Source organism: Anomalospiza imberbis, chromosome 2 (genome assembly GCF_031753505.1).
Source record: "Anomalospiza imberbis isolate Cuckoo-Finch-1a 21T00152 chromosome 2, ASM3175350v1, whole genome shotgun sequence".
Lineage (NCBI taxonomy): Eukaryota > Metazoa > Chordata > Aves > Passeriformes > Viduidae > Anomalospiza > Anomalospiza imberbis.
The window spans coordinates 54,644,051-54,668,757 of record NC_089682.1 but is presented as its reverse complement, the minus strand read 5'-3'; the positions used below and the strand labels follow the sequence as shown (position 1 = coordinate 54,668,757).

Genomic DNA, 24,707 nt, shown 5'->3' with positions numbered 1-24,707 from the left:
GTGAATTTTCTGGGGGCCAAAAGCAAAATTTCCCCCAATTTTGGGGGAATCCTGTGCAGGGCCAGGGGTTGGACTCAATGATTCTTTGGGTTCTCTTACAACTCGAGATATTCTATGATTCTACAATCACTGTCTTTATTTTTCTAGGGAGGAGAGGCTTGAATTGCAGCATAAAAAGGCATGCTGCTCCCTCAAAAGGAAGGGTAAAAGCAGAAAAGAGGGACCCAGAGCTCTCCTGGCAGTGGGCCAGCTGTGCCAAAATCACACCTTTGCAGGAGTGCTGCCAGTGATTTCCATTGCTTGGCCATGGCATCAGCTTCACTTGAGCTATTCCTCCCTTCTTTGGGCCTTCTTCAGGCTCCAGCCTTCCTCTTTCTTTCCCCATGTCTGCACTGTGCCTGCCAGCCAGCACCGGGTACAGCCCTTCAGCCTGCCACCCCTCATGCCCCATCCTAAGGAAACTGTAACTGTAAGTGTACTGAAACTGTAACTGTAAGTGTAACTGTAACTCAGTTACACTCAGGTGATGGCTTCCCTCTCCAGTGGCAGCTGTGCCTTTGCTCTGCATTTGCTGCAGAGCCCTGTGGGGGCCGGGCATGGCAGCAGCCCCTCCCAGGGCTGGGGTTGTGTGGGTTCGCTGGGTGCAGAGCCCTGGGAGGGTCCCGCGGCTCAGAACCAGGGCATGGCAGCCCCACCCCCCCTCCCATGGCCACTTTTGGGAGCTGTTCGACTCCATTGTGACATCAGAGCAGTCAGTGGCTGGGAGCAGAATGCCAAGACAGGTATGCCAAGCCCCCATGGGCTGTGCCAGTGCTGCGCAGCCTGTTCTGTTGGTGCTCAGAATGGGATGGTTGTGGGAGGCAGAGCTGGCTGAGCCCATTGGCAAATCTGCTTTCCCTGGTAGCATCCTTTGTGCCTGGAGGTGCTTCCCAGCCTGCCCTCCCAGGGACCTGCAGAGGCAACCTGCCTTTCGGCGTCTGCTGGAGGAACAAGGTACAGGCCAGGATTTTGAGAGGGCTCTTGTGCTGTGTGGAAGCACTAGGCTGACGGGGATGAGGAGTACCAGCTCCCAGTCCTCTACTTAGACCCATTGTGAATGTTGTCTTTAGAGTAGGTTTCCCAGTGGGAAAATAAAGGGGAATTGCTCAGGCTGAGCAGCAGCTGCTGCTGTTTTAGAAGTGCTGTGTATGGTTTCCCTGACCCCATTCAGCTCCTGTGGAACCACTTTTTTGGGGGTTGGATGCTTTGGATTGTGCCTTGAAAGCAGACTTTGAGCTGAGCCAGAGTGCCAGCACACTTGGCAGGCCTGCTTAACCATGCTGTAGGATGTCCACTTGAGGAGCTTTTTGGAGGTGGGTTTTCACTGAAGTGTATTAGAGATGTGTGTTACAGGTGCATACCAGGGGAGGACTTGTGTGCTTTTGGCTTTCTCTTTTCCCCTCAGCACTTGTCGCAAATCACAGCAATAAGACTTGTTCTTCCACAGCAGGGTAGGATTCATTCAACTGGGCCTTTCTGGGATTATGGGCTGGAGAAACTTGGTCAAGGACAGAGCAAGAGGAGACAAATTTTATGTGGGAAGGATTTATGAGCACAGACGCAGGCATTGCTTGTTCTCTTTCCTATTGCTCACACATGTCTGGAAGCTAAACCCATGAGCTAATTGCAAAGCTGCATGCACACATTATATATATAAAAATAATAATAAACTTCCCATTCATTATGTACCCTGGTGTGTCTAACCTGCATTGCATCCAGTAATTCATTTGCTTGGGAATCAATCCAATATTAGAATAGCAAAAATGAAAGGTTGGAAGAGCTCTCAGGAGTCTATTTTCTTCCTGGCAGACAGGATCAAAAATACCAATTGCAAACTCATGATCTGCCACAAATAGTCATACATGTGCAGAACAGGGGCAGATTTCCCTGCCAAATTAATACACACTCTTTTTTAATGTGTATTTTCCCCAGAAAGATTCCTAGGAAGATTTAGTTCTGAGATAAATTTGTTTCTGATGTACCAGCACATACTAGAAGCTAATAATTGTGAAGATTTTCTCATGTGGAAAGGGAAGCTGGCAGTGCCCTACTGGGGCATGCAGTATTCACTTCTGGGTCCTGGATTATAATATTCTGATTAAAGCTTCTGTATGCATTAAAATGTTGAAACATTTTGGAAATGTTTTAATGTTCCAACATATTTTAGCATTCCAAAACTTGGAAGGGTTTGGAAATGTTTAACATGCACTCATTTTGAGTCTTTCTGTCTTCCATATGTCTGTCACAGAATTTTTGCAGTCCCTACAAGTTTCTGGAATCATTAACAAATGGTTTTATCAAGGTCTCTTTAAATTTAGGGGAAACCCTCTCACTGATGTAACAGTTTTTGCCAAAGATCCTGGGATTTTTTTGGTGGAAGACAACATGAAAGATGAGATGTTGATAATGACTGGGAATAATTAGGAAGGCATGAAAAGCAGGACTTTTTTCCTGCACTTGGGAGTTGTTCAAGAGAAATCTGCATATTGTCAGGAGAGCTCTCGTAGTGCTGGTTGCAGGTACAGTCATTCTGAAGGCAGTATCAGCTGTCAGACTGACTGTTGCAATCTACTAGGATGCATGTCTGAGGTTGTGCTCCTGTCATGTGTTACAGGCATCGTGTGTTCACCTGCACAGCTGGTTTAAGTTCACTGCTTTAAGGTGTTTGTGGTTTTAAGCACTTGTCAGCTCTAACAGAGGCAGCTTTGAAAGGTAAACTGGTTTCCTTCGAAAGTAAAGTGGTTTGTTCTAGTCAAGTAAGTTTTGTATTCCTTATTATAAAATTGGAAACACAGTTATTAAAACAATGCAACCATACTTTGCATTTGTCAGTAGTTTTAGCTGTCACTTGTAGAAATTTTTTTGTCACTTTGTACTCAAACCAGACATCATCTTGCAGAAATAATCATCCATGGCAGAAGTGGTACTGTTTCTCTGAATTCTCCTTTTACATAGAATCATAAAAACAGAGTTTGGAACCTCCTTTTTTTTTATAACTGACTTTCCTGGGCTCACACCTATCTTCTTCTGCTGGCATTTTTACAGGAGCTGGCTATTTTAGTTTTATAAGCTTGTGAAATTATTTTTAGTTATTAACATTCATGTTGTCTTCTGAAATGCATCAGCTCTGTGCTTGTTGCAGATTTCTTTCACTGAGCATATCCTCATCAAGAAGGAAGTTAATTGCACAGGCACATTCCTAGGTATTTCTTACCTTATTATGGCTGTGTACATGTTCTCTGTTTGTTGTGGTTTCTGTAAGCCATAACAGGAGAATTACTTAGGAAACAGTCTTTTTCTCAATCTCAGAGGTGAAATTGAGTTGTGTGGCTTGTGTATAGCATGTAGATGATTAATCTAGCAGCTGGAGTGCTTCAGATTTCCTTATGTTAGCAATTTTAGGAGGACGTTTGGGAAGGAAAGAGGGATTGGCCGTAGGTCCATATGCAGAAGAAAATTATGTTCTGTTTGTAAGTGAAAAGTTTCTTTGAAATCTTTTTGAAACAATAAATTTGTGGTTTAAGTTTCTACTTACAAAATCTCTAAAACTTCTTACTATACTCCTTGAGTCTATCTAGAAAATATTTTAATTGCATTTTAGTTTCTAAAATGTAGAAATACTTATCTCCATATCAGGAGGCTTGAATAGGTGAAGTCAGCTGTCTAAGTGACTAATGCTCAAGAATTAGTCCCAAAAAAGGGCAAGAGGAATTTTGAAGGATCCACACAAGGGTGTTTAACAGCTGCTGAGCACATGTAGTGCTGTCCTGCAAGACTTCCAGTGACTTTCATTATAGCTTCTGATTTTCACCCATTGCTTGCTCCCAGCATGAGGAGCTCTGTTTTGGAAACCTGGATGCTAGGTTTGTTGCCCAAATGAGATATCAGCTCTATTGAAAAAAATCTGTTTCCTGTTGTGAATGCTGCACTTGCTGAGAAAGCCAGCCAAATACTTGCACCTGTTCCAGATACCAAGCTTGGAGTAACCCTTTTCCAACACAGGCCTTTAATCTTGCATAGAGCAAGGGGGGGTTCCTTTCCCATGCCCCAGGCATCATGTGAAGCAGGGTAGTGTGCTGGAAAATCTATCCTTTCCTTTCTGGACCCATTCCAGCACCCCAGCTTACAAATACTGTGCTGTGGGGAGAGATGTTGCCTTTTGCAACACAGGCATATGATAGCTAGTTTGTGCCCTGGTCTGGTATCAGCTGTGGGTTGTGTATCTCTTCAACTGATAATGCTTCCTGCCACACCTTGCTGCTTATCTCTACTGCCACAGTTTTGCAAATGGCATAAAAATCCCCCTGCATACAGTTAATGCAACATGAGTTGAATGAATAGGGGCAGACTTGTCATGGACATCCAGAAGTGAAGTGTAACGATCCCCAGTGCCTTTGCTCACTGATGCTTAGTGTGATCTGAAAGAAAAGCTGTTTCCCTGCCCAAATGCAGCCAAGGGAGTGAGATGCCTTGTTGTTTCTAGGAATGGGGCTGCAAGCTCTGTGCATCTTCACACTGGGGTGCCCTGGAGAGATATGTATACTATCATTACTGATTCATTCAGTGTGCTGTTGAGCACATGGGACTGTCAGACTTCTGAGTTAAATCTACTCATAGCCATTGCAAAGCCATTTTGATGCCTACGACAGTTAAAACCTCTTATGGTAAAATCTTTTATTGCAGCCTAAAATTTTGCTACAGTGAGAGTGGGTGCTTCTAGTAATCCTCAAAAAAGATCAAATTGAATTGTAAAAGGTGTTTCCCATTGTGGCAGTGGCTAAGTGCTTAACTATGTGAGGGTCCAGGGGAACATTGAGCCTCCATTTCAATAAGGACACCATCTGGAAACTCCACAAGAGGAAATCAGCAGAGGTTCAGAAAAACACAGAAAGGGAAGTGGTCTCACAAATCAGTAGCTCTGTTTACTAGGAGGCGTGCATGTGTGCATCTGTACAAGCAGGCATGATTGCAGGCATCTAATCTTGTTTTCCATGTTTCACACATGCAAAGGCATGTGAGATAAGGCATCATGCATTTTGTTGGTGAGAATTATATGGGCTGTCACACTCTGAGCTAAGTAGTCCTTCACCCCAACCCTTCATTTTTTTGTTTTTTTTTTTTTTTTGCAGTTATTTCTTCCTTAATGAAATGCATTTGGACTGACCCAAGCCATTTTTCTCTCCCCTTGGCATTTATACCTTTTATCTGGTGGTTCAGAGTCATTCATATTCCCACCGCAGAGCTGTTAGAGAAGGCCTGACTGTCCTTTCAGCTTGTAACATTTTGAGATCTGAATATCTTCATTAGAAAGGTCATGAAAAATGCTCTGGCATTCTGCTGTTGTCCTGTGATTTACCTTTCAAGTCCAGACTGCCTAGATCCTATACAGCTAAGCCTGGGATATACACAGGGAAAATATGAGTATTGGGGGTAGGACTGGCCCCCGTAACTGGTCCCCGGTCAGTAGTGCCTGTTGTAACCACTTACAGGCAAAGAGGATAGGAATGTACAGACAGAGTGCATTTGCTTGAAAAGTGTTGGACAGTGTGATCTCCCCATGGACAAAATTCCATTTTCTGAGCAGGTCTAATCACAGACTTGCCTGATAACCCAGGTCACTGCTATGGGAGCTTGTGTTTGTCCTGCTGCTCCTTATACTGCAGAGGAATATAGAGTTACAAAGGCCACTACCTTCAATATGGGATTTGTGTCGCAAAACAGCTTTCAGTTGAGAGGGAAAGTTGTTGGATTCTTGGAGAAAAACCCCTTAGCTCAGGAGTTTTGGAAACTTTTCTTCTTGATGCTCCATTTTCTAGGGCAGTGATCTTTCCTGCAAGATTTAAGACTTTTTTTGTTGGAGTCAAGACCCCTATTTTGGGATCTGCTGCCTTAGCTTCTTACATTGCTGGGGTCATCCCCGGTGATGCCAAAAAGTAAATCCCTTATGGGCTGTGTCATAAGCTGATCTACTTAATCAGGTGGAAAGAAAAGTTTTAAGCCATCACCAGTGTCCAGTTTGGAAGAAGCACTGCAGGCTCGTCACTGTCACCACACAAAGTGGTGGCAGCACTCTGTGGTGTGCCAGACCAGCAGCCCAGCTTACTTCTCAGAACTTGCATGTCTGCAAGCAAGGATGGTGAGGAGAGTATTGTACATGGACTAATGTTTTGTGTGAGAGAGAAACTACAATGAGATGGGTAGAAGTAACCTGGTGAGAGGATCTCATTCATCCCACTGCTGAAAGACGAGATCAGCTTTACTTGGCTGTTTCCTGACCTGTTGATCTAGCTGACTCTAAAACATCTTCTATTGGCGGGATCTCTGCAACACAAAACAATTTTTTTCCAGTGCTTAATGCTTTTACTGTTAGAGCTCAGAGGGGACTTCTGACCTTAATCTCCTTTTCTGCAATTTAGCCTCCATTTTTCTTGTTGTATTTGTCATGGGTATGCTGAACAATCTGTTGCATTTCTTTCTGAAACCTTTCAAGTTTTTGAAAACTGTCTAATGTCTCATCTTTTTCTTTATCATCTGTAGAGTAAACAGCTCCAGATACACTCAAGCTCCCGTAGAAATTATGTTTTCTCAGCTTCTGGTTATTATCATTGCCTTCCTCTGATGCCTCTCCCACAGGGCCACACTTTCCTTGGGGCTTTATTCTCCCAAGGTGAACACAGTAGTCTGGCTCACTCCCACTATTGTTGTATAAAGATAGTTTCTGTGTTTTGCAGATTCCATCCTTGTACAAGTATATTGTATTCTCTTTTTCCTTTCTAGCAAGGCAGTGGTGTTTCATGCTGAGCTTATGGTCTACTGTTGGCTTTTATCCTGTAAGCCTCTTTTCTGCTAGTATGCTAATGGCCTGATTGTTCGTCCTCTGTCAATGGAGACTGTTATTCCTGCCAAAGCATAATACCTTGCTCATGCCCATATAGTATTTATTCCACTTTTTACCAGTTCATGTTGTAAATGAAATAATTTTTCAATTCCATACCTATCTTGCACATGTGCTCCTGGCTCAGCTTGCTGCCATCTGCAAATTTAATAAACACATTTTATCCTGGTCGTTAATAAAAATATTGAATATCACCAGACTGTGAACATATCCATGCAGAAACCCTCTGGAGTATCCCTGCATGTTGACAGTGAGCCATTGGGAACTACTTTCTGAGTACTCTTTTCCAGCAAGTTGTATAGCCATTTCATGGTGCATTCATCTAGACCATATTTTCTGAGCTTGCCTTTAAGGATGTTTGGAGAAAAGGTGCCAGAAAGCCCACTAAGGTCAGGATATATGACTAAACTGTTTTTCTGCTGTCCACAAGACCCATTACCCTTCTACTGAAGAAAATTAGATTGGTTTGACATGATTTTCCTTGACAAGTGCATGTTGCCTGTTACTCATCTCCTTGTTATCTTGCAGGTGCTTGAAAGTAGTCTGGTTATTTGTTCCCGTCTGTTCTGGGAACCAAAGCTAAGTTCTGTGCTTTATAATCCCCTGGTCCTCCCATTTATCAAGATACATACCACATTTGGCCATGTTTTTTCCTTTGTGGAGCCAGGCTTAGGCCCTTGGTTTTCCAGCTGTTTGCAGGTGAATTTTGAAGCAAAAATGTCAAATCCAAGCATGCTTGATTGAACATCTTGCACCCAAGTGATTGGCTGTACTGTCAGCCCCCACCAGGACTGTTTTGGCCTCACTTCTGCAAAAGCAATGTCACAAATTTGTATCTAAAATGAGCAGTCTCGAGAGTTTACCTGCAATATAAATAAGATAAATTATGTGTTGTTTGGTGTATCACAGCTGTGAATGTACATTGAGAAGCCTTGTGCTGGCCAAATCAGAAGTGCTTTAAACCAGTTAATCTGTGTTTACCCTTCAGCTCTGCCTAGCAGTGGCCCACACAGAAGGACAAGGAAGAGAATCTGAATAGTATTTTATTGCCAGTGTTTGAAGAGAAAGCAGAAAAGACAAGTGTGTGTGTGTGTCTGTGTGCGTGTGTAAAACTAACTATACCTGTAACTGGCACAAGTCTTTTTGTGTAGCTACTCTTAGGCAAATAGGCTTTGACTGAGCCTTGAGGCTTGTTTTGGGAGATTTTAAAAAAATCCAGGGAGATACATTTCAAGTGTTCATGGACAGCCTCTATTTTATTTAGAAATGGCAGAGACGAGACAATTCAGAGTAGATTATAGAAGTGGAAAAGCAAAAGACTGGTAGAAGAGGTTGAAAGCAGGGGAAGGCATGAGAGAGAAGTATCAGGGATTAAAATGCATGGTGGGAGTACAGGCAGAGATACAGGTGAATGGAGTCAGGAAGAGAAGGAGAAAAGGCCGAGGAAAGAAACTGAAGAAGCAGAAAGAGAACAAAGGTAATTGTTCATTGGTGGATTTCAAGGACTTAGTCTAAATAGAAGAAAGCACAACATCTAACGTGGAAGGGAGGAATGCGAAAAGATGGCGACATAGCAGAGCATCAAAATTACTGTAATAAGGACAGCAAGCAGAAACTTGTGGACTCGGAGCAGTGCAGGGCTGGGACCATTGCAACAAGCTGGAAGGCAGCGTGCCCTTGGCACTGAAACAGGGTAGGGGAGAGGCCCTGGCTGGCACTAAGGTGCTGTCAAGTTTATGATGGGATGCAATCAATAGGAACAAAGCTGGCTGACAGATAAAGAGCCTGAGAATGGTTATCATTGCAGTATGAAACCACACTGCATTGATTCATGGCACTTAGGGATTAATCTGCCTTCAGGTACACCTGGCTTTTAAAGTGTTCTAGTTATGCTTTTTACAACCTGAAATAGAGTCAAGTGAACTGGGTTTTTCTCCAAATTGAGAGCTGTCCAGCTCTGGAGTTTGGTTTAGCCAACTAGAGAAAAACAACCAGCCAGCTGCAAACTTACAATTTTCATCCAAGTGTTCCCCTCAGTACCTGTGAAATAGCTGATTTGTCTTTTAGCAGGAGCTCATCACTTGTCCTTCTGAGTTCTCAGATCTTGTGTAGTGGAAGCACCATGATCAAAAGTGTGGGGAGAAATGAGGGTGAAACTGTAACAAAGAGGCTGCGATAATTTGCAAAGAAGGTGTAATAGGTATTTATTCTGATTAGACCATCCAGCCAGTGTACAACTGGGAAGGACAGTTTGGAGAAGGAAGAGAAGCAGTCATGGACAGAGACAGGTGGGATCTTAAGAGGAGAAGGGAAGTCTGATGAGGTGAAATATGATGGAGGTGTGCACTTAAAAATATAAGAGTGAGATGTTATTTTTGAGGTCTTTGTCCCAAGGGCTTTTGATCATATCTCTGTATGAGTAAGTGGAGTAGAGAGCTAGGAGTGATAGAGGTCAAAACTTTTCTTGGTGGAGAAAAAAAGAGAGTTTTCACTGAAGAAAGTATATGGGACGAAACAGATTTTACCTTAAGGGTCATTGGTCATAAGCAGGGGCAGATGCAGCAGTATAACTCCCACAGTCCTGACAGTTCTGCTGCTGGAGACAGCCTGGTGCAAGCAGCTAGCTTGAAAGGGAGAGAAAGAGTAGAGGAAGTTTACTAGCTGGGCCTTTTTCTCTGCTCTTGCACTTCATCCTCTCCTGTGACGAATCTTGCCAGGCTGGTCCTGGTGCTATCATCAGCAAAAAATCCAGTGGGCTACTCACAGCTTAAATAGCCATTTCCCTTCAGACTTGCTGTCTTTATTCAAACACAATGAAGATGGGAAGCCACCTTTCCAGCCCTATAGGGCTAATGCCATTATCCCAATTCCCAGAAAACACTCCTTCTGGTCCTCTGGGAATGTTTGAGGCTGGTCCTTCCATTGACTTGCAGGCAGTGATGAAGTCTGACAGGAGTCTAGGAGCCTGTCCTAAGCCTGAACTAAGGGATTACCCTGCTGCTGCTCTTGCCTTGCCCAGAGAAAGGTTAAGTTGCCTCGTCCAGGCTGTCATGGGCTGATGGTTTGACATTGCCTGCTTATAGATCCCAGGACTTAGCCAGGCCCCACCACTTTCACTTTCACTCTTAGTAAATCACAAAATGAAATGGAGTTTTCTTCCGAGTGACAGGTAAATCTTGGCCACTTTCTTGCTGCTGGACCAGTATCACTTAATTCTGTAATCCCTTTGCCCTCCGTTCCTTGGTGCAGTGAGTGCATGCTGGGAAGCACTGGAGTGACAAGTGATTTCTCTCTTCCTGACACCTTGGCTGGGATACTTGATTAAGGGAAAATATCCTTGCATTCATTTTTTTTTCAGGTGCAGAGAATGAAATGCACATATGAAATGATCTGGGGCTGGGAATCGTTACAGAGATTCCCTGCTCTGCTACCTGCCTAACCTCTCAGGCCAGCAGCCTTTCTGTGTTGCATATGCAGCTAGTTTTATGGGGAGGTGAAGATTTGCTTTGCTATTTCCAATTTTACTCTAACAGACGTTGAGAGGTTTTCCTCCAGGTCTAAAAGAAAGTCTCTTCACTCTTCCTTACAGAGCAACCTCCTGCCAATATTAGAGACTTGGGTAATCCCATCCACCTGCAAGGGTGAGGAGGTGGCTCCTTCCACGCAGTGCTGCCAGCTGCCAGTCTAGGGAGCTGGAGCAGCTGGGAGCTTCCCCTGTCAAGAAGGCCGTAGATCATTCCCTCTGGCATCTTTCACCCTGATTTGAGTGACAATACTGCAGCTCTGGGAACTGTTATTAGTATTCAGTGGTACACTTTTAAGCAAAACCTGAGAAAGGAATTAATCTGTCAATAGGAGTGAATATACTGGACAGTGATTTATGCAGATCCTGTACTCAGAGTGACTGTGTTCCTTTCAAGTGCATCTCTCAGTCTTGTTCCCAAAGCCAATACACAAACTTGCATTTCAAGTTACATTACAGCTGGCTGATCATTTGTTCAACACCTGGGTCCGTGCAAGCACTGCTATACTTGCAAGGCAGAGCTGAGGAGAAGTGCATGTGTCTGTCACTTTTTACAAAGCTCAAACAGTAAGAGACATAGCACAGGGTTCTGGTCAGTTATCCAGGGCACATATGCTGGGCTCTGGCATCCTGCACATGTGGGAGCTTTGGCTTGTGCTTATAACTTCCCAGGCACTGTGCTTTGCTGCTGGATACATACATGGAAAGGTGTGTACAGCTGTGTAAACGTAGAGGTGCATCCGCAGGAGGAGGTGACTGTGTGCTCTGTGCATGGCAAGCAGAGTTATGGAATTCTGGCATCCACTGCATGCATGGTTAGAAATGCAACAAAGAACTATTCATTTGGCTGCAGAGGGTCCTGAGGGTGCATGTTATGATGACAGCATGGTCTGGTTGGAAAAGCACATTTGTGGGTCAGGAGACTTATGCTGCATTTCTCACTGTCCCCCTTATTTATTGTGACACTTTGAGAAGCCACTTCACAGGACTGTCTTTTTATCCTGGTTTCTATACAGAAGGCAATTGCAGCACTACCAATTCTGGAATTTTTTGTCATGTGTCTCAATGATAATTTGTGCTTTACCAGATGCCTCTGCTTCTGAAAGTAAATTCTTCTCAACCTTTTGTGGTTTTGGTGACAGAGCAAGGCTTGAAAATATGGCTTGCAACCACCCTTGAGGCTCGTTAATGACAAAGAGGGAAAATGAACTTTTCTTATTGTTTGGGAATCCTTTCTGTTTCCTAGAACCCTCATTAACGATGTTGGTGTGATTCAGGGTACTGAATGTTGGAGTAGTGACAGTATTCTTCAGCCTTGTGTAGGCAGGACACTGCGTTGCTCCAGTGAAAGGCGTTGCAGCCTTGCAAGCCCTTGTATGGTACCAGGGGGCTGATGCAGAGGTGCACATACAGTAGGGCACACGTTGACAGTGAAGGCATTCAGATTAAAACCTACAGATCTATATGTATTTACATAGGGAAAAGCACTTCAAAATTGAGAGGTTCAGGTACAAAATCTGTCCACGTAAATCACCGGTGAATTTCTTGGGAATCACAGAGAAGAATGAGACAAGTACATTGAGATGTAGTTGTGATGTTGCATATGTTTGCAGGTGTGGCCAGAGTTGGGAATAGAGGTGTAGCCCTCTAATTAAAATAGCAACATCTCTCCATCTCTGTGTGTGTGAGTGTGAATTACTCCCCCCAAGTCAGATCATCCCCTGTGATGTGTGGAAGCAGCATGGTTGCAGTGGTAGCAGTGCTGCCAAGATTCTTGATTGAATTCCACAGTAGCTGGGGGGAGTTGGCAGAAAAGAAACAAAACAAAATGAAAAACAAACAAGACTGAGCTTCTGAAGTCAGGATTCATTTCAGTTTTCATTATAATCCAAGAATGCAATGGAAAGAGATCTATAATTGACGTGTTTTAAAATCTTGGGATAGGAATTGCTTGCATCCTTGGTGTTGACAGTGCTGACTATCCATGGTTTCTGGACCACAAACTATTGGCACATGTGTGTCGCCATCCTGTCAGCTTCTTTCTTCCTGCCTTCCTTTCACTTTCTGGTACACAATACAAGCCTCCCTGGTATCTTTTCCCTCTCATTTTGCCAATGGGAGGGAGGAGACTGGCTATTACCCAGAGTTTCTCTTCTCCCAGACTTCCTGTATTATTCAGCAAGCTTCTCTTAAAATTATTGAGATTATTACTGTTGTATATTTTATACATACACACATATATATGTTTTTATATATATATTCTTCACTCTCCCTCTAAAACTGAGATGCACCCGGGATTTATCTCTGTAATGAGAAAAGGGAGATAGGGAGAAGTAAGGGCATTTTTCTCTGACTTGTATTGCAAGTCATTTTGATATTCATTGTAAAATATGCTTTTCAAATATTTAAATGTATGTGTACTCACATATCAGTTCTTCAGGATGGATTGTATGTGACATAATCACTGTTTTATATCTCTTGCATTCTGTGATGTTTCATATTCGTTCATTTCGTTAACTTCATCTGGAAGAGATGGGAAGATGAGGAGCTGGAACTGGGATTAACTTCTGTAGCCTGTGCTCTGTCCTCACCTCTTTTCAGAATGGACTGAGTCTGGGGAAGAAATATGCTCACCCTTGACTGGAGCTCTCGCCTTTTCCAACGCTATTGTTTCTGGGGGGGTGGAGTGGGCTTAAAGTAGCTAAGACCTGAAAACTGCTCTTATATCTCATGGGAAAGGCTGAACTGGGATTTTGCTTGATAATTAGCTCAACGTGCTTGGTAATTAGATCAAACAAAGGGCAGTTTGTCTGAGGCAGGAAAAGTGTACAAATGTAGAGGTATCAATGACATTTGTCCAGGTTTATCCTAGTGTGAAAATCTCTTCTTACAGCTTTGGGGGTGGCAGAGAGGAAGAGGTGGGTACATTTGCTTCATCTTTGCATGGCTGGGAGTTGTGGCTGGCCATGCTGCACACAAACTCTTCCTCCCCCTTTGTCCTTGGAAGGTCTGCTCCCTGTCAGGTGTGCCATCCGGCCATCTGCTCCCAGCCCCGAGCAGCTGGTCCGATAGCCACAAACGCTGGCAGGAGCGGCCTTCCAGCCGCGTGAATGACAGCACGCGCCGCTGCTTCCTTGGCACAGGGAGCAGTGCTTGTAACTGGGAATTAGAGGCTTGTAAACCTGCCGGCTCAAAGGTAGGGGGAACAGCTCTCAGCGGCACTCCTGAGGCGTGGGAACCCGCCTGAGCTTCCGCCAGTGCCCTCACACCTGCGGGAGTCCCGGCCAGCCCCGGGCAGGATGCACGTGCCCATGGCGTGTTGTCACGGCCGAGGTCCAGAGGCAATGTAGGTGATCCCTCCTCATCATTATCCCTCATTTGAGTGGAGGGAGAAGCCATCCCAGCTGCAACTGGAAGGGTAGCCCTGCTCCTCCCCAGGCCATTTTATCCAACAGCCGTTAAGGCTCTGCCTGAGACATGGTTGCAAGTGTTATGGTTTAACCCCAGCTGGCAACTGAGAGTGACACAGCTGCTTCATTATTCTCCTCCAGCAGGATGGGGGAAACAAAAGTATTGGAAGAGTAAGAGTGAGAAAACTTGTGGGTTGACATAAAAGAAGTTTACTACAAGATAAATAAAACCCAAGATAGTTAACTGATGCAAATGAAAACAGTTTCTCACCACTAACCCACCGATGCCCAGCCGGTCCCTGAGCAGCAACCCCCAACCAATTCCCCCCTACTTTCTATGCAGGGCATGACATCCTGTGGTGTGGGATATCCCTTTGGACAGATGGCATTAGCTGCCTCAGCTGTGTCCACTCCCAGCTTCTTGTGCACCCCCAGCTTTCTCACTGATGGGGTGTTGTGAAAAGCAGGAAAGACCTTGGCCCTCTGTTGGCTTTGCTTGAGAGTAACTAAAACATTTCTGTAACCAACACTGTTTCCAGTACAAATCCAAAACACAGCCCAACACATGTTGCTATGAAGAAAATTAATTCTATCCCAGCTAAGGGGAAGGAAGAGGGGAGTTAGGGGCCAAGTTAGAGGTAATTATTTCCAAATACTGACTCTCCCTGGCTTGTGGGAGAGGAAGAAAAGAGGAGCATGGGGAGGATAAAAGGAAGCAGGGTAGGCTGGAAAGAAGTTTGGTGGAGGAGTTCCACCTGCCTTGTGTATCTGCTTTCAAGACAACAAGTGCATGCTGCCCTGTTACTTGCATGGTCAGGAAAGGCAGTTCATGATCTGTCACTGGCTCACCGCTGGAGTCTCCAAACTTGAGTGGTTCAAGAAAATAAGACTGCAGCCCAGCAGGGAGTGGAGAGAAAGGGAAAATGCAGACATTTTCCTCAAAATGAGAATAAGAAGTTTCCTGTCACAAAAAGGAAGCAGTTTTCTCCAGGAACCCTTACACACAGTAAATCAGGAAACACCATCAAACTATTGCAATTTTTTTTCAAGAGGAGCTTGTGTGAAGACCACTGTGTGAGTGTGGTTCATTATCTGGACTCTGATAATGGCTTGGAAATCTGTCTGCTCTTCAAACTTCTTCATTGGACAATTATTTAAAGTCATGGGGGTTTTTAGTGTCCTATAGCAATATACTAAATCCAACACAAGACTGATTAACTTTTTCCAGAGTTTGAATTCTGACTGGTATGATGAAAGTAGCCTGTAAGTTTCAAATTTTGGTGAATGTTGTGACATCTCCACATTTGGGAACCACAAATGTGAATGTTAGATCCACATATCAAATGATGTGCCATAGAATTTCAGAAGTATTTGCACCTGGAGTTCAGATTCATCCCCATGGTTTCTGGGAGCTCTTCTCTTACCTGGAGAGGTGCAGTGTGACCTGTGAGCTACATGTGCCAATCCTTATTTAAACTGTGAGCATTCTGCAAACAAGCAGGCTTGGGTGACTGACTGATTTTATGCCAAATCCCAGAGAAACTGGAGGTTGCATTCTTTGTCTTGGTGTTGGAAAGCTGTTGTTGTTTTTCTGGGTTCCTCTCTCCTAGGGAAAATCACTGGTGAGTATAAAAGGGGTGTAAAGCTCCTATATAAAGAATTATTGTACCAAAGAGCAGTACAGCTGCTCAGAAAAGGTAGGAGGCCTGAACTTTGAATTCCTGTTGCAGAAAAGGAACTGGATCTTGAGAGCTGCATGTCCTAGGTGAGTAGTCCAGCTACTCACTTAACTTTTAGCTCCTCTGTGTCCAAAAATTTCATTGTGGAAATGCTCCTATTGAACATTCTGTAAAAGCTGGTAATAGTAGAAGAATTTTGAATTTTTTGTATGAGCTCACATGTTCCCACTCAGTGTTTCATCCAGACATTCCCAGGTACTTTTGAAACTTTAATCTGTGGTCTTCCGGCTTTTGAGGTCTGTTCCAAAGCCCCTTTGAAGGTCAAAGCTGGAACCCTGGCCCTCACTAATCCCTCCCAGTTGGTCCTCCTTGCTTGGAGAGCACCTTACAAATGTAGCTGAAAAGGTGTGGAATAAGTTCTTTGCCCTTTTCCCTGCCCTCTGAAGAGGGGGCTTCACTTTCCAGAGTTGGGAGCTGCTCATCAGTGCAGAAGATCTGAAAGGATTGACAAATAGATTAATACCTGGCAGCTATGGCTGCAACTAGCTACCTCTGAAAGAGCAATCATTTATCACTAAATTACTTTCTCTAAGCCAGGTAATTTCTGATCAACATGCACAAAAACAAAGCCACAGCAGTGATGTGATGTTAACCAGAGGCCATTCATACTCCCTGGGCTGGTGCAGCAATGAATGCAGAGAGAGTTGTCACTCAAATGGCTTATGAAGCTTAATGAAAAGTGACATTGCAGGATGGGGAGGGAGGGGACCACAGGGCCAGGTCTGGTTTGTCCAGTAACGAGTGCCACATGCAGAGAGGATGTATGACTGGAATAATTCTCACTCAGGAATGAGCAGTACTGTCAGAGCTGCTGCTGGGACAGGGTGAGAGGGTGGTGCCTACAGAGAGGGGACTAAAGTACATGTGCTGTGTGGTAGCCATGCTTTTTTGGAACAGAAGTAGCCGCATACCAAGAGTTTTTAGTGTAAATAAGGTTATGGGAGGTGAAGTGTGCCTGAAGCAGAATCACGGAGCATGATACATTTGGAAGCATTGGCTATTTAGAGCTCAGCACAAGGATTCAAATGCAAAAGTTTTGGTGTGGAAAGACTTGATGTTGTTTCTGCATCTGGTAGTAAACCAGACTTGGAGCTGAGTCCAAGCCTTGTCAAAATTTGGGGCATTCAGTTCTGACATGGTAGCTCCTGAAAGGAATGTCTTTTGCATTTAATGAATTTTAAATGTGCTGCATGTCTTCAGGGGTCTTTAAAATTCAGAGGAGTTAAAAGAGGCTCTTCACCTCATGGAACAGGGCTTGGTGGAAAGGAGGAGCAAGGGCATTTCTGCGTGTCAAGGGAAGTCATGGCCAAGTTCTTACAGGGTACCTTGGCTAAAGCCATGCCAAGTGCCTTCAGTGAGACAGGTTTGTAGTCTGTCTCTCTGGCCATGCAAGGTTAACTTTATTGTGCCTCATAGGGATTCTGAAATTGATGTGCATGCATATTTTTAGTCTGTGCATGAGTGTCAATGCAAAGTTAAGATGCTTCTCATTAACCTGCTGAGCTTTGCCTCTCTGCACCTCAGGGATTGCTAGCCAAGACACCCTGGGCATTTTGGTGGATACCTTTTCCCTGGTGCTTCTGACCTTTTCTAGTATTTCCCAACTAATAAAAGGTAAGAGAAGAGCTGCTAAGATCTGTAAGGTTTGTTTCTTGACAAATCTCCCATTTTCACAGGCAGTTGAACTGAACTACAGCTTGTGCTCCATTCAAACATGTCAATAAAAAATATTGCAAAGATGTACAAGCAATAATGGGAATGTATAAAATTCACCTGTAGTTCTTCTTGCCATGAATTTACACAATGCTCTAAACAGCTTTTACTCTTCCAGAGCAAAGTCTTGGGATTTTACCTTTACTGACATGCTAATTTTCCCAGTTTCAACCAAAGACCTTTGTTGCTTTCTTTGCCTCTGTGCCACGAGTGCTGGGGATGGATACATGTATCAAGTTGCAGTCAGACTCAGTTAAAAGCTGAAGAGGTGAAGTTGCCATTCTCTGGGATAAGCTGCTGTGTATGTTATTGCCCGTCCTTTGCTTGATCACACAATGCCAGGGAGTAAATTACATTTGACAGTGCAGTGGAAGGGAACAGCTCAATTGCCATTTAGCTGTAGCTTCATAAGAGTGGCAGTTGTATTTCTACACTAGGGATGGAGGCTGCTCACTACACTCCCTCAGTGCTTTCACTGAAGCCAGTTAAGGTATTATCTGAACAAGGCACAGTCAAGCTCTTCATCAGTGGTTCAATGCTGGTTTTCCTGTAGTGACAGGTGCTCAGCAGTACTCTTTTAGTGTGAAAGCTTCTTGGAGGTCACAGGGGTAAAACTCATTTCTGAGCTGATCCATGGCAGAAACAGGGTAAGAAGAAACACAGATTTGTGCAACAGCTTCCCAAACTGAGTTTCTTGGTAACTGGAAAATGTGGATAGAGAAAAAATAGCAATGCACAAATACAATATACAGTCCTGATGATTGCTGCAGAAAAGGGAGTTGTGGTTTTGCTTCTACTCCAGAGTGCCAGCAGCTTTGTTCCAGCCTAAAGATTATTTTCCTTCCTCTTCCTCTTTCAGTGACTGTTCCTTGCCTTAATGTCTTGTATTAACATCTGCAGCAGGGTCTGCAGTTTTGATATGTCTTCACATGGGGTTGGGCACAATGGCTTTGTGGTCCCACTGTGTATTCTCCATTTCCTTTATCAAACCTCTCAGTGTCCCAGCAGATCTGTACCAGTGCTCAGCACAAACAGTGTGCTCTTGCTGCTTTCCCACTGTCCTCTGTCTTCTACCTGGGGAGATTCTTCTGCTTGAGTGCCAGCTCCTGGGGCTGGATAGAGGATGGTTGAGTGTAAAAGGTCTGGAAAGTGGAGGTTGCATGAAGTAGTTGTTTTTTCCCCTTCATCACCCAGCTCACCCAAGAGCATGGTTGCTCTCTGCTTCCTGGGTTTCTGCCCAGCTCTCCAGCTTTTGCCAGTTGTGGACTCTTAGGTTTGGTGCTAGCTACTGTTCCTGGAGGTCTCGCCATGCTCTATTGCTCGTGGCACCAATGCTCTCATGGCACAACCAGTGGCTGGGCTCTATCTGCATTTCCCTTTGGCTTGCTGTCCTGCAGTGCTGGCTTTGCCTGCTAGCATTTCAGTAGCCTTAGCTCTCCAATGGCTCCTGCCCTCCTGCTTTCCCTGGTGCTGTGTTGCCCACACAGCTATGTTTGATGCCCAGAAACCCTTTTGGGCTGGCCAGATCCTCTGTAGGCAGCCCCTGTCAGTCTGTGACACAGGGTATCACAAGGGTTTAGGCCACCCAGTCTTCTCCAACAGGCTCTGAAATTTGGTCCTCGATCCCCTCTCTCTCAGCCAAAGGCCCACTGTGGCTTGGAGCAGCAAGGGTGAGCTTTGAGGCTGACCTTGTAACAACAGGGCATCCTCAGTAATGCTGTCTGGCAGACTTGACACCCCCTTCTTCCCAGTGTGCCCCTGTGCCTGTAGCAGTGCTCTGAGGGGATATGCTATGTGGTTTGGACCCCAAGGCATGTTTGCTCAGACTTAGGTAGTGAGATGGCAGTCATCATTTTGGTTTGATTGTCCTTGGGGTGGAATGTATGGCAGGCTGAACTAGCCATTATGGCTGATTTCTCTCTGGCTAGCCAGACTGTTCCTAAGTATTCTTGATTTAATCTCTGCCAAAAATACTTCTGCCTTACTGTAGCTCCAGCAGCTCCTGCTTGTTATACCCTGAGGAAAGAGCTCTCCACTTGGCTGCCCTTGCCTTTGCTTGCCGTATGGGGAGGCAGTGCAGGATATTGTTCGGGCTCATACTCTGTTTTTTTTTCTTCAGGGCTTTTTCTTACATCTGTCAGAGTGTTTTGATTTTGTTTATAGATAACTAAAGTTTCAGGTAACAGCAACACAATTTTCATAGTTAGTTAGTTAAACAACTTTTTCTTTGTGTTGAAGGCAGGTTCATGCCCTGTTGCTCTCCAGGACTTCTCTAAGTCATCACTTGGAGCCTCTGGGGCTTTCTCTGGAGACAGGTAGACTCCCAAGCAGCAGCCCCAGGCTTAGGTAGAGGACCTATCTGAGGAGCTTTGTGGTCCTTGAGGAAAGGTCTGTGCCCATAGCTGCTTCAGAGTCCTTGCAAGCAGCTCCAGAATGGTTTGGCCTTCCCTGGAGATGGTGAAATTTCACAGGTAGTAGCCACAGACTCCTCCATGGAATCCACCCAAAGTATTTTGGCAATGTTGGAGATGTTTTTTCAGTTCGGAAGAAGAACAAGCAGCTTTAAGTTCTCAACAAAGAGAGAGCTCAGCCTCTCTGGCCTGTTTGCTTTTGTCTTCTCTCTGGCTTATGTCGGCTCCAGGTTTTGGAGAAGTGGATGGCCCTCCCCTGAATTGGAGTCTTGCTGATGGCAGGGTGCCGGCTCTCACAGGTGTGAAAGGAGCAGAGCTGAGATGCATAGGGCCAGGAGAAGCAGCAGTGGAGGGCTCAGAGAGATGGATGGGAACTCTGTAGGGTTAGGAGGGTAACAGTTCCGGCAGCAGGGTACAAATCAGCTCAGCCCTGCAGTTTGAGGACAGTGGTAATTGCAATATATTTTTATAAATTTTAGTAGCAATAGGTAAAGGAGATCAAAGTGTTTAAAATCAAGTAAACAACTACAAAAAAGGTGGAATTAAAAATTTATTTTTAAACCTAAGTTTGAGATTGTTGGCATTTGCACATGTCCACTTGCCTGCCTGTATTGCAGCAGTTCCAGGCATCTAGGCACAACTTAGAGTCACTGTGAAGTTGCTGCAGTGACCTGTTGTGTGGGTGTAGAAAGTTTGAAAGCATTGTGATCTCCAATTTCATGAGGGGTGATTTTGTCTTCTGATGATCACATCTTGAGTTTTTACCTAAGCTCAACAAAATCCTTCACAGTGGGTATGGTGCCTAATAGAGGGAAGGGAGTAGTTGAAAAATTTACATCAAGTGGTTGCAGTGCCTGAAAATTTGTGTAAATAGGTGCAAAGGAACTGACTTGATCCTTGCTCTTATCACTGCTAGGAAAGAGATCACAATCAGTAAGCAAGATAAGGCACAAAGACCCTGTTTTCAGGTCTTCAAAAACTTTGGGTTCTCAAAGTGTTGTCAGGAAAAAAAGCCAGTTCCTGTGACAGTTGAGGGTGGGTTGGCACTTCTTTGCTCACTGGCATCACACCATCTATATAAAAAAGAGTAAGAAATTTCTTCTTCCCTGAGCAAGTAGATTCGCTTTTGTTCCAATCAGCACTCTAGTTTGATGTCTGGAAAATACTGAGAGAAGGGCTGGAAATGTGAGACTTTTTCATGTTCATGGAATAATAGGTACCTAGACATGGATCTCCAGCCCTTCCTCTCCTTTTTTTATCTTATGTATTATATGAGATGGCAGAAATAGGAAGTAAATGCTTTTTTCCTTGAAAAGTGGATGTTAATCAAATAAGGGACTGCTGGTTTAAGGTATCTCACATTGTCCAAAACTAGCCAAACTTGATTTGTTGCAGCTTCTAGCACTGCCCCGAGACTTATCTTCTAATAGGTTTGTTAAAAATAAGTCAATTTGGTATATATGCAGTGAGAAGTTAATAATGTTATTGATATACACAGCACCCCTAGAAAGGTGTCTATTTGATAAGATCCAGCAATACCTAAGAAGTTGGAAAGGACAGGAGGCATGTGCAGAGATAGATGTAGAGGCTTGGGAGGGTATTTGAAGAGGAAGTAAATACATTTATTATAAAAGAGAACAGATTGTGTCGAGGCAAAGAGAAGAATTCTCAGAAAGTAAAAATGAGGATGATGATATTGAAAGCAAAGATGGAGTTAAAGGCAATAAAGAGTAAGACCAAAGATAGAAGTAGAGGAAGAGCTGGAGTAGAGAAAGAGCTTTGTCTAAGTAGGAAGAAGAAGAAAACTATATATGGAAGAAAAAAGCCTGGCATCTGAGCACCAAGCTCATGAAAAAAGACAGAATCAGTACTTGCAACAGATCTCACATAGTCACAGGAGATGAATTAAACATGGCCCCAAAGGTGCCAGAATCCCTAGGCAGTGTAGAAAATGAGTATGCAGAAGAATTCCTGATCTCTGAATGAACACAGTGGCAAGACTCATAGGTCCCCCTACATAGACACTTTGCTTTTGTATGGGAAGTGCTCAGCACACCTGGGCACCTGTTGTATAAATAAACTAGGCAGAGGAGAAGCTAAAGTAGGTAAGGTAGGAAGAAAGGAAGAGAGGACGCACGCACAAGAGAAACAAGTATGTTTCTATTTTTGTGATTTTGGATTATGATAAAAACATGCTCCAAGTGCAGGTTAAATATTCACAACCCTTCTCCTCCATACCTTGCTGTTATTATTATTGTTATCATCATCATCATCATCAATCTTTTACAGGTGAGACAGTGATGTGTCCCAGTCTTCAGAGCAAAATGTGGGCAGAGAAGCAAATGTCTGCACTCTTAGCCCCTTCCCATTCCCTCTTGCCGTTAGATCTCAGAATCCTGAATTTACCTGGAGGGCAGCAGTGCTGAAGGCAAGGAGGGGGCAGCCCACCTAGGCTGTCTGCAGGGCCTTCTTACTCAGCTGAAGCTGCTGACAGCTACAGTGCTATTTATTTATTTGGCTGCTGAGGACAGAAACAGCAGGAGATAATAATAAGAAAATCATAAAAAAGAGGGAAAACCAGCAGATAATATTCTGCAGAGGGATTTAACGGGGTGAAAAATTGTCTCTTGCCTAACTGTATATGACTCTAAATGCTGTCTCCAAAATCTTCACTCTTCCTCCTGAACAGAGGCTTAAGGAAAGCGACAGGAAAGGCTCTAAGCCAGTGTCTGGGGGTTTTGAAAATATGACAGGCAGGAGCCTGGGTTTTTCTCATCAGCATCTTTCAGTGGTATGGATGCAATCAGTCACTCTGTCTGTTTCTCTCTGAACAGGACCATTCCCTCCTCCTGCCACAATGAGTTGAGGGGAGGACACTTGGGAAATGCCACTCTACTTCCTATACCCTATACCCTTTCAATTGAGATGAATTTTTACCTGTGCTGCAAGAGCATGGTCAAATAGCTGGGAAGGCTGCAGGGAGCTTGCTGCTGCTTTAGGAGGCAGGAGTTTCAAAACTTATCCTGATCTTGTGCTGACAGTATGGCACTGGCAAGGTGGAACCTGCTTGAACAGAAGTGGTGGCTGAGATTTAATTCAAATGAGGTAGATCCCCACTGCTGAAATCATCTTTGTCAGATTCCCTCAGCCATGCTGAAAGTTCCCTCTTACAGGCAGACAGGTGGAAGCTTGGGAAGTGCTGCTGTGATGCTGTTCTGCCATTGTGGTGTCATAGTGTGATGTGAACTTTATGGTTTTTTGAGGGATGAGGACAGGATAGGGCAGCTGTCTGGGTCTGGCTAAGATGGGAAGGGTCCAACTCATTCTGTAGGATTGACTGTAGAGACTCAAATCAAAAAGAAAAAAACCCCAACTTTTTGTTTTACTTTCCATTGCAGACTGTATGCCAGACTTGGAGAGTCTCTGATTCTCATATCTGCTACAGGCTTCATATTTGATTTTGAGGAATTCTTTGAATCTTGTTTTCCTCTTTCAAACAAGCACAGTTATTCTTTCCTGTCAGGAAGGCTGGTGAATGGAAATTCACATGCAAGGTGCCCAGGTAAGATGTTGCTGATGGATTTAAAAGCCTAGAGTTCCTGGGGAACAACCACAGATGTAAAAATACTCTGAGTTCCCATTTGGCCGCTCCCTCTCATTACCAGGTTCTTTCTTACATGCTGTTATTGCCTGTGTATGTCCCAAGCAGTGATATTTTTCTTAACAGCCTTAATTAATCTGTTGGAATATAGGAGATCACACATCAAGCTGAACATTGTGTGTCAGTCCTGAACCAATTTACTGTTTCTTTTACTCTATAATTCTTCTTTTTCCAAGGAAAACCTAATGTAAATGCAAAGGGCTTGACTGCTGTAAAACAGCCAAGCACTGAGAGGAAGATGCTCTTCCAGAGTGAAAAGGAGGCAGCACCTCCATAGGACAAATCCCAAAGATATATTGGAAAGCTGTTAGGGGCTGAATTTTATTTAAAACCTGCATGCAAACAACCTTCCTTTCTGAGAATGTGTTCACTTGGAAATAAGGTGGCCCAGTCACTGTGGTTTAGCTCGTTTGATGTGGTGTATGTGTTCCCCAGCACAGTGTTCTTGCAGTTGAATTAACATAGGTGCAAGTTCTTTTGTCTCTTTGTGGAGGGAAGAGCTGAGGTTTAATTTAAACAAAGGTCTGTTTTCACAACCAGGGATTAAAGCACTCCATTGAGGTCTACTCCATTAAAGTAGCACTTTAATCAACAAAACATGAGTGTGGAGGTTCGTTTCATAAATCACAGCCCCCTGGTGTTAAGGACTTGTTTTGGACATGGGGATGGCAGGGAGATGTAGCAGTACAACATCTCCTGACTTCAGAATGCATGTGAATAGGGAGGAGAAGCAAGCTGCAGAATTTTTAAATGATCCTTATAGTCCTGCCTGAGGCTGGCATCTGGCTCTCAGGCAGCCATTCAGGTACAAGGTCCCCATCCTCCTGTCTTGGACAAGGCAGTTCACTAGATTGCAGGCAAAGAAACTTAGGACAGACAGAAAACAGTCCTTCAAGAAGATTTGAATCTGAGGTCTTGATCTTCTAGCCATTAGACTGTTCCCATATGCTTGGCAGGAAGGTGGTAAAGCAGTGTGATTCCAAACAGAAGCCAGCTAACAGTTCTCCACTGGAACACAAGGTTAGGGTCCATCCTGCCTAAAAATGGTGAGCTGTTTGTAGTCCATATCTTTTTTGTAAAGATGGAAATTATTCTCTCAGTCATAATTACTCTGTAAAAGGACTAGATAGGATGTAACTGAGAGAAAACGTTTCTTCTCACACCTATGGTGACTCAGTTAATTTTGGTATCTTTGATCAAGCAATTCAGTGACAAAGCTGATGAGGAAAATTACATTCTTTCACTGAGATATTTTGCATGGACTGCGCAGCATTTCTAAACCCAGTGTGTGCCGGCACTCAAACAAGCAACTCTCA

The 24,707-nt window shown here is 44.1% G+C and overlaps 1 protein-coding gene and 1 long non-coding RNA gene across 2 annotated transcripts in view; both read left to right on the top strand.

Moving 5' to 3' along the window:
- LSAMP (limbic system associated membrane protein) overlaps nucleotides 1-24,707 on the top strand; it is a 981,452-nt gene that overhangs the window by 105,173 nt on the left and 851,572 nt on the right. The window lies entirely within an intron of this gene.
- LOC137468903 (uncharacterized) lies at nucleotides 771-16,555 on the top strand. The gene is made up of 3 exons (XR_010996244.1): nucleotides 771-993; nucleotides 15,598-15,632; nucleotides 15,843-16,555. It is a non-coding gene; the product is annotated as an uncharacterized lncRNA (long non-coding RNA).